The following is a 10974-nucleotide window of genomic DNA, read 5'->3' on the forward strand; positions in this document are numbered from 1 at the left end:
GGACACCATCACGAATTGGTTAGTCCATACGATGTGTCTTTGTCCAAACCAACTAAGGACATTTTTACCACGTGTTAGATTGTGGTTTGTCATTACGTCGTCTGATCTTTTAATTACCGAACGTGACTTATTCCCGATTGTGACTGTTTTGCTAAGTGTGAAACCGCATTGCTATAAGACGTGTCACGGTACCTTTCTATCCCAAATTCATGTATTTAATTTTTATGTTATATTTGTTATTCTCGTCGGATTTTGTCAAATGTCTTAACGTCTTTTCTGTTATATTCGTGTGTTATGGTAAAGATAATTAATCACCCCCTTCATTTATTAGATTTTAGCTTGGTTCAACGAAATTTATACGATATATTTGGTTTACAGTTTGATTCAGAAGAAACACCGACATAGCTAGATAATACAGTTAATTATCTAATTACTACCACTATTTGATATTAATAAGTATTGTAATTTTCATAGTTATTAATAAGTGTAATGTCAGTATTACAAATCTAATCTTGAATCAATCCTAATCCTATCTTATTTTTGGGAAATATTTTTACAAATTCAAATGTGACGTCACTTTGTGTGGTTTTTTTTTTAGAATTTCTAATGTAACGTCACTTTGTGCGTTGATGCTTTGGCTAACTCGGCTGTGTATTTTTATTGGTTTTGTTGGATTAAGTTGTTTTATGTAATGTATCCGTTTTTATTCTGTAGTTAGTCCCCACTTCGGTTTTATCATGTATATCTATTATATAGTCATTTAATTTATAAAATTTACTGTTTGCAAAATTATAAATTATTCTAAATAATAAGGATGTTCTTGTCCCAGGCAGAAAACCCTGGCCGTGTTAGGCGCAACTTTTTGAAAGTTTTGGTCCTCGGTGCTCTTCGGCTTTGTACTTGTTTTGGCTTTCAAGCTTTTTTCATCTGAGCGTCACTGGATGGTCTTGTGTGGACGAGACGCACGTCTGGCGTATTGAATTTTAAGCCTAGTACCTTTTGTTAGCTATTATTCGTGTGTTTCTTTTACGGTCCTATATGTTCTCCCATTTATTTGTATTGTGGTCCTGTCATGTGATGTTGTCGTTTTGGTGTTGTGTTTGACGTTGCCATTAAAGCGGGAGGTTTGGCATGCCACAAAACCAGGTTCAATCCACCATTTTCTTCTTAAAATGTCCTGTACCAAGTCAGGAAAATGGCCATTGTTATATTATAGTTCGTTTCTGTGTGTGTTACATTTTTAATGTTGTGTTTTTGTTGTGTCGTTGTTCTCCTCTTATATTTGATGCGTTTCCCTCAGTTTTAGTTTGTAACCCGGATTTGTTTTTATCTCTATCGATTTATGAGTTTCGAACAGCGGTATACTACTGTTGCCTTTATTCCAACATAGATTGATGATCTTCATTTGAATAAATTCCCCACGAAACTATCAAGATTATACAGACATCAATTTATAGTGTATTTTTTATTCACATCACTCTTAAAGATCTTCAGCGCCAGAATTTTTCGTTGTATTTCAAATAATTTGTAAATATTCTTTGAACTTTAAATATTAAAAAGGAAGCATTAGGTGCACATTTTACCAACAAACAAAGCAAAAAATAATAGTGACATATTTAATAGACAAGATATTATCATCAACAAAGCATAGCGTTATAAAATGGAGGAAATAAAAAAAAATCCCATGCAGGGTCGTCATATTTAAAGAAATTTGACCTAGTAGTGTAATCAGATTTTTCGACAAGTTGAAATATACTCCATCATCCTCGTATTATTTCATGGCACATTTGTCATTTCAAGGTTTGCGATAATACTCAATGGTATACCCAATGTTATAGTATATGAAGAGACAATATCTACACCGTGTTTTCACAAGTGTACGGTAAGGTCATAGAATTTGCACAATTGTTAGAGGACCACCTTGTCAAATATACTTGATACATTGAACGACTATGATTATATTACAATTCATTGAAGAGTCCTGATAAATCGTCTCAGACCAAAATGGCAGTGGCAGATCAATATCTGTTAACTAAATGTGATTATCTTCAGGTTCAGACTTTAAGATCATGTAAAATATTATTATGCTCTATATATAAAAAAAAATCGTAAGGGTTCCGTGGAACCCAGTGTCTCGTCTACTTTTGCTGTTAGTCGCAGGCTCAACAAAAATGGGGAAATTATTATTAAATTTTCCTCTAGATACTATCTTTTGATTGTAAGAAGCTTCTGTTCAAGTTTGGTAAGAATCCAGGATGGTTTATGAATCTAATAAATGTTTTAAAAACTTAAACTGCAGACTGTATGTAATGTTAACTGGAAGAAAAACTAAGTCCATTTATAAGTAATATACGGAAAAACAGGAAAATGTTTTTTTACAAAATGTCCTTCTAGATACTAGCTTTTCATCATAAACAAGCTTCTGTACAAGTTTGGTACAAATCCAGGATAGTTTAAGAAAGTTATTAGAATTTTGAAAATTTTAACCACAGAGTGAATGTAACATTAACTGGCAGAAAAACTAAGTCCATTTATAAGTAAAATATGGATAAACAGGATTTTTTTTTCAACAAAATTTACTTTTGAATACTATCTCATGATCATAAACAAGCTTCTGTCCAAGTTTGGTAGAAATCCAGGGTAGTTTAAGAAAGTTATTAAAATTTGAAAACTTTAACCACAGAGTGAATATTTGTGGACGCCGCCGACGACGACGGACGACGACGACGACGGAATGTAGGATCGATGTGTCTCGCCTTTGCGACAAAAGTCGCAGGCTCGACAAAAATCATTATAGATACAACGTTTAAAATTTTGTAAGCCAGACGTACGTTTCGTGTACAAAAGATTCAACAGTGACGCTCAAATCAAAAAAGTTTAAAAGGCCAAATAAAGTACGAAGTTGAAGAGCATTGCGGCCTAAAATTCCGATAGGTTTTTCCAAATCCAGCTATAGTAATGTATACCTGGGTAGAAAATCCTTGGTATGTCAAAAAATTAAAGTTTTAAAAACAGCTATTTTATAATCATGACCATATCAATGATAACTCATGTCAACACATAAGTGCTGACTACTGGGCTGGTGATTTCCTCGTGGAAGAAACCTCCAACAGCAGTGGCATTGACCCATATATGTTTAAATTATGCAAATCACATCAACCCGTATTTGTCTTTCCAGTCCACTTTGCATTCACTTTACAAACGTTTCAAAAATGGTGTAATGAATACTATAAGAGTAACAGACACTTAACCCGGATAAAAGGAGTTCAGTCAAAGTTTGTTATTGGATTTCAAAAGTTTATAGCAAAAATAAAGCTACATCACGCAAAAAAGTCTCGATCACTGTCAATATTTAGGGAAGAGTAAGTGAAATTCCCCGAGACCAGGAATATGAAACCTACCACCAGCATAGCCTGAATTTTGTTATTGTGTCATGAAAATTTTGCTATGTCTATGATAATGTGTTATCAAAAAGGAAATTTGAATTCTTTCTTATTTTGTTTTCCGGGAATGAGTATGCATGCCTTATGTGTTTATGCCTGTTGAATTCAGTCTCGTTTTTGTTCCATCGTAAACGCATCACATGGCCCAATACTTTCAACTTGTATGTTACCAAAAGTATCAAGTACACAATTCATGGTATCATGTTCAACCGCATTCAATGAACAACTATATGTTTACATTAGATCAAGGTCATTAGATATACATTTATTGATGCTGTACAAGAAGACTCTTTACATGAACTAACACTGAAAACAATGCAATTTATCATTTTGCTTTGACAATATACCTGTTAAATAGTCATGCATATGAAGATATAGTAAAATAAAGAAAAATAAGGAGAAGTTGTATAACTACCAATGAAACAACTATCTAAAAAGACAAACGGAAAAGGATGAAAACACGTCACCTTAATACTCTCTACTGACAACAGTGGTTTGATTTAATGTCCCAATTCCATTTGACAACACTAACTGTTCTACGAAACTCAGCTGTAATGGACTTTGAACTAGTTTTCACTAAATAAATTTAAATAAATTCATGGACACCATCACGAGTTGGTTGACCGTTATAGACTTTCTATTTCACAAATTACGCCGGATATGTACAAATGTCGAAACAACAATCCCGTCCTCTTTTCATCGAATGGGACATCACCGAATTAGACTTATCGCTTAATTTGTACTTGCATGAACAACACGACAGATGCCACATGAGGAGCAGGATCTGCTTACTCTTCCTTAGCACCTGAGATCATCCACGTTTTGTGGTGGTTTTCGTGTTGGTCAGTTTCTTTATAATTTCTAAATTTCTAAACGGACAATTAACGAAAGGTTTGTTATAAATCATGGCAATACCGAAGTACTGACTACTGAGCTGATGATATCCTTGGGGACGGATAGTCCACAAGCAGCGGTATCGACCGAGTGCTGTAAAATATGAAAGCAACACTTCATGCGTCCGAAACGATTTTCTGGATTTACCTTCACCAGAACGCTCATAGCCTAATATCTGAAAGCCAAGGATGTATTAGAACCGAAACAGTTGAAGAGCTGTATGACCAAAAGGACATAACAAATTTCGCAAAGTCCGCCTCTCTGGATGCGACTTTCGAGTTTGAAGATCCCTTTGGCATCTTCCGCTTCTCCTTTTCAGTAGTTGCGAGTACTCTTATAGATAGATACTTTGTATCTTTTTGTAATTTTGTTGCTTTTTTTTTTTTGTTTTTTTTTTTTGTTGCTTTGTGTCGATCTTATGAGGTAAGCGCTTTTCAACTAGTTTTTACAGTGTGCCTTTTTGTTGTGCTGTTAAGCCAATGTTCCAAGTAAGGGGAAAATTTAGCGCTCACAAGCATGTTTTACCCCAGCCACAATTTTTATGTGTCTGTCCCAAGTCAAGAGTCAGTAACTTATGGTTGTCGTTTGTTATCTGTCATATTTGTTATCAATTTATTGGTTAGCAGTTATAAGGCCGTTGGTTTTCTTGTTAAATTTGTTTCATTTTTACATTGTGAAACCATTTATAGCTAACTATACAGTATGGGTTTTGCTTATTGTTGAAGGTCTTACAATGTGACTTATAGTTGCTGAAATTCACCCCTTTTAGGCTCTGGTAGATATTTGTTTCGATAACAATCCTTCAACATATTCTTTTTTCAATATGTATCTTGACAATATATCAACTTATACATCGGTCCGAGTTTTAAAAAAGTTGTGGATTAATTAAACGGAAGACATCAAAGCTCCGTCATCAGATCTCATCAGCACCAAATTCTCAAAATGACAACAACAAATAATGCACAGAAAAAATGTACAGAATTTGAATGCAGAAAAAACAAAACAAAAAGCATTTGATGTTTATGCCAAATATACCCGACGAAGTGTTTGGACAACAGCAGTATGACTTTTGCAGATAAGTATATTTTTTGGAAATAGTCTATATATGAATGGGGGTATTTTTTAAATGCTAACGGCACCCCTGTAATAGGTGCCCCGCCTCAGACCTTTCTAGTGACACGCGTGTCGATAAATCGAACACAATTTGTACCAAACATTTCTTCTATGTAACCAAAGCCGAAAAGCAGATTATTTGAGCATTCCATACATCAATCATTTCTTAAGAAAATATGGAAAATTTATGCAATGAATGGCCGCGCAATTTTATTGGGGAAATAGTGGCATGGGGGGAAAGTGGCTATATGTATATGTATTGTCAACTTTCCGCGGGGGAAGAATGGCAATGAACCAAAATTTTCGCGGGGGAAAAATGAGATCATGCCAGTTTTTTCCCGGGGAAAAACTGGCGTGGGGGGAAAATTGATATAATTAAGGAATGACTGGAATATTTTGTCTGTCTATGAAGAAATATCATCAGAAATGTGGTGCACACTGAATAACGCGCGTAGCGTAGCGGGTTATTTAAAAGTGTGCACCACATTTTTTAGGTTATTTCGAATAGAAAGAAAAAATATTACAGTCATTCTTTATGATTCAATTCTTAATTCCATTTTAAAGGAGTAAATCTTGAAGAAAAAACATTGATGACGTCACGGTCACATGACAAAATTATGTCTATGAGCTGATAGACAAAAAAACGTTCAGCCAATCAGAAGACGTGTTACATCCAAAATTAAATTATAACACCGGAGATCAAAATGGACATTTGTGTTATTAAATAAAATCATTTTAAAAGTAAGTTTAAATGTATCTGTTCATTTTTTATCGTTAAACTGTTTATTTTCTATAACATTTTTGGTTCATCAAATCAAAATGGCTACCTTTCGAGAGTGTATTATAGGTCCGCTTCGAAGTACAAAAGTTCAAAATTTTCCCATTAGAATCTAAATAATTCTATCATGCCATGCTCTATGCTCATTTTAACAAGGGTAGGCATTTTATTTGTCAACATTTTACACCTCGCTGACGCTCGGTATAAAGAAATTGACAAATATAATGCCTACCCATGTTAAAATGAGCAAAGAGCATGGCATGAAAGAATTATTTCTTAAACAACCGAACGTTAATTGTTGATTGCTTTATCAGCGGCTTCAGATCACAAGTCCTTTAGAGAGAATTTGATATGTTTTTAGTCTCGATAACGGTTAAAGTTACTTTCGAAATGTTCATTACCATTAAATCAGATTATCAAGAAGACTCGTCCATTTTTAACGAAGATTTTTAATAACTTTCTTCGGTGCCTCGGTTTTTAATGCTCTTGATATGGTCTTCTAACTGTTTTGATTCGAGCGCCACTGATAATAAAGACGAAACGCGCGTCTGGTGTACCAAATTATATGCCTAATTAGTTTTTGCAGTGAAACGAGAGGTAATTAGTGATGACACTAAGACACTCCTTCAGTTAAGATTAAAAGGTGGGCCAAATTCCGGTCTCTTCTTCAAAAAATCATAAAATGATGCGGGGCAAGATACCAAAGGGGTAACTTTCTTGTTTTGGACAATGTTTAGGTCTCATTTAACTACTTGGCCACAGGGATCGAATCTGAACCTAGAATTTTCAGTTCAAGGAAAATTAGGTTTGTTTTTTTCAATATCAATGTCAGAAATTATGGACAAATTTAAAATTATACTTCTGCTAGGCTTTATGAAGGCGCAACAAAGGATAAGGTTTTGAACATTATAAATCCTTTAATATACTTTTGATAAATTGATAATTATCAAGTCAAATAAAAATATGGTTATTTTTATGTACTTCGTGTTTACATTATACTTTTGTTTTCTTTATTCCACATCGTCCACGGATATTTCCTATGATAACAAAGTTTGAAACATTAAAAACGTTAGTGAGGACTTCATATTTAAAGCAATTAAGATGATGTTTAGACGTAGAATAGAAAAAAAAAGGCCTGTTTATTGTTGTTTAAAGTTAATGAACAATTTGCCATTTAAATGGAAAATGTTTTTGCTATTTTTAGGGATTCGTTTGAGAAGTGTTTTATAGTGTATATTTTGAAAAAAAAATAGATATATTGCTTTACATAAAACTACCACATTTCACTTTTCGGTGTGATATATTTTCATGTGACATTTCATACACGTAATAAAATAAAAGTAATATACATGTTAAATGGAATTTAAATGTGCAAATACTTAAATCATTGTGTTTTCTTTTGTAATAAAAGGTTTTAGCTGTGTTTATAAATAGAAGTTAGAAAAACCTCAAAATAAATAAAAAAAACGAGAGCATTGAAACCGGGACACCTGAACTTAAGTGAATCAAATCTTGGGTCCGTTGAAAATCGTTCATGTATTGAAAGTATTTATATATATCACATCCTAATACATCTTACGTGCTATCATTGTTGTATTGTGTTTGAAATACACTTGCATAATATATAACAGAAATCTTCAAAGATATTGATCAGTTTAACAGACCACAACAACCATCAACACCAGACTCATCCGAAAATAGTCGCAAAAACATGTCTTCAACATAAATATAAAACCCTGAATTACCATGATAGTCATAATTATGTCTTAATTCCAGTTTAAACAAAAGTCTGCGAAGTCTGAAAAGAAGACGTATTCACTATTAAGGTTTTATATCTACTTTATTCATATGACTGTATTTTCAACAGTGAAGGACATCCTGATGTACATTAAAAAGATGAAAAAACTGTTGAAAGGATTATCCAACTGTACATTAAAAAGATAAAAAAAATGTTGAAAGGATTAAAATAAGAGACAAATAATAGTATAGAGATATTCAAATGTCGTTATCCATTACGAGTGAACAAATAATGTGCAAAAACTCTGTGAATCTCAAGAACTACAAAAGGAAAGGGATCAGGTGCGTTAACATAGTAAGCTTCTCCTTTAATCCATGCATCACCCGCCGTGTGAGAACAGACTCAGTTAAAATGTATAATAGAGAATAGGATACAATCGTAGTAAAGTTCAGACTACCATGCTTGTATCTAAAGATATAAGACCTTGAAAACGTGTCTCTCGTTACACAGGCCCATCGAATCGTTTAACCAATAAGTTTACCAATGTGTTAATAATCTGATTTAACTACATCACATCCTAAAGTGGCGGACAAGAAAAAAAGGTCGAAATGGTCTTTTGTGTTTTTTTTTTTTGGTAGTTCGGTCTAAAAGTGTTACACTTTTCTGATTCTAATATTATTGAAAACATGGGATTTGTGGTCCCACAATATTTATTCTTTGAATAAAACTTTACCCAGTTTTTCGGGTAATTGATTTTTTTTATATTGTGTATATTTTCTAACGATTGTAGGTTAATTTCTGAACATTACATTGAACTGGCTTTATATATCTATAAACACACCCTATAACGGGCTATCAGTACGACAGATAAAATAACCCCTGCGTTGCCATTAAACAATTGTTTTGGTATCGTGTAAATAAGAGTTTTGTGTGATTTTCCAATTGCCATTGATATACAATAAATTTTGCGATCGTGTATTGTAGATTTTGATCTGTCTGACCAATGGCATCTGCATGTACCCTAGCCGTTATGATGATGTGTTGATGTTTTCGCCCAGAGTAGTTATGAAAAGAAAAACTGATGATCTGAGAACGAAAGAAAATCAAATCGCAGGTAACCGTGGTTAAGTCAGTTAAAAGAAAAAAATCTGTATAACATATTTATTGCGTGTCCTTACTTTTGCGTGGGGATTTCTGTTTTTTTATTTATCATTCTGCTTTTTTCCCTTATAATTGATGAATATCACATAACCCCTCTGTGTTAACTGCTTCATTTTTTATATAATATCATGTGAAATTATATGAAAAGTCCACTTTTGTTTGAAATTAAATATCAGATTTCATCTAGACTCAAATACCTTGCATATCAGTGCAGATCAAATTCAAGGACAATAAGGAAGTCAGAACAAACGTTCTAACAAAATTATAGATGTATAGTGCGATAAGATAGAGGAAAATATGTCATTTAACACAGAATGATAATTCCTGATGAAAGATATAAAATTCACTGAATTTGGTGTGATGAAAATACAAGTAAAGTAATGATATGGAAAAAATAGAACATGTCAGCAATGACATGACACAAATAAAATATAGGTTGGCAATCTACACGTTACTTGATTAAGCAGCCCAAACAATTAAAACGGACAAACCAGAGAAAAGGGAAATCAAAATCAGAATATCCTGATTTGTAACAATACACCACCGTATAGCTTGACGATTTTTAAATCGTTACAGTAAATGACAAATAGCAATGAGTTAAGCCAATTACAAATTATTTTTACAGTTTGTTCTTATGTTGTCCTGTTACACCACTGTCTTAGGTTAGGGGAGGGTTGAACGCTCATAAACATGTTTAACCCCGTCACATTATGTATGTGCCTGTCTCAAGTCAGGAGCACAATTCAGTGTTTGTCGTTGGTTCATGTCTGTCACATTTGTTTTTCGTAAATTGTATTATTATGAATTATGAATATAGATTTCTCGTTTGAATTGTTTCACATTTGTTTTATATCGGGGCCTTTTATAGCGGACTATACTGTATGGATTTTTCTCAATGTGGATGGCCGTACGGTTACCTATAATTGCTTATATCCACTTCATTTGAACTCTCATTGGCAACCATACCACATCTTCTTATTTTCATAAGTATTGCTATTTACTTTTGCTTTTCTCAGACGGCATATGGCATCTTTACACTAAATCCGTTAGATATGTAGTGATTGGCATTTGAGTCTGAGAGAATATTGTTTATCTATATATTTGTACTCTTATATCAGCTCTTGTGCTTTTGTCATTTGTTTTATTGTTGTAGTAAATTAGTCTGTTGGTTTTTCTCTTTTGAATTGTTTCACACTTTGTCTTACTGGGACTCTTATATAGATAACTATACGTAAAGTGTTTTGCTTATTGTTGAAGGCCGTAAGGTGACCTGTTATTGTAGATGTTCCGGCCCATATGAGTATTTGGACCATACGCGTATGGTCATGACAATATCCGTATACTCATATGGTCCGACCATATACGCGTATGGTCAGACCATATGAGTATTATACTCGTTTGGTTATTAACGGTCCGGACCATATGAGTATTGAGACCATATAGGTAGTTTTAAAATAAAAAAAAAACCTTTCTTCGTAGGAACACACATCTCATTCTCCGAACCTAAACGGCACACGTTTCTAACTGAATTTCTTTGTTTATTACAAATTGATATTGTCTGAATCTTGGTGCATCTGTTATCTTGCCTTCGCTAGAGTTAAAGCGCATCTATCCTGTCGACTTTTTCGTTCGTAAGTGAAACCACGATGTTTTTTTTTTTCCTTTTTCCTTAGTGTTTAAATTATTATTTTAGAAACACAATTTCTTCTTATTTCTGCTTATTTTTATTTAATTAATGTGTTCTTGCTCTTATTCGTATGATCTTACTGTTATTATAAGATCGTATGAATAGGAACAATTAAGAACACATTAAATAACTAAAACATTTTGAAATATTTAAGATTTTG

Source organism: Mytilus californianus, unplaced genomic scaffold, assembly GCF_021869535.1.
Source record: "Mytilus californianus isolate M0D057914Y unplaced genomic scaffold, xbMytCali1.0.p SCAF_1, whole genome shotgun sequence".
Lineage (NCBI taxonomy): Eukaryota > Metazoa > Mollusca > Bivalvia > Mytilida > Mytilidae > Mytilus > Mytilus californianus.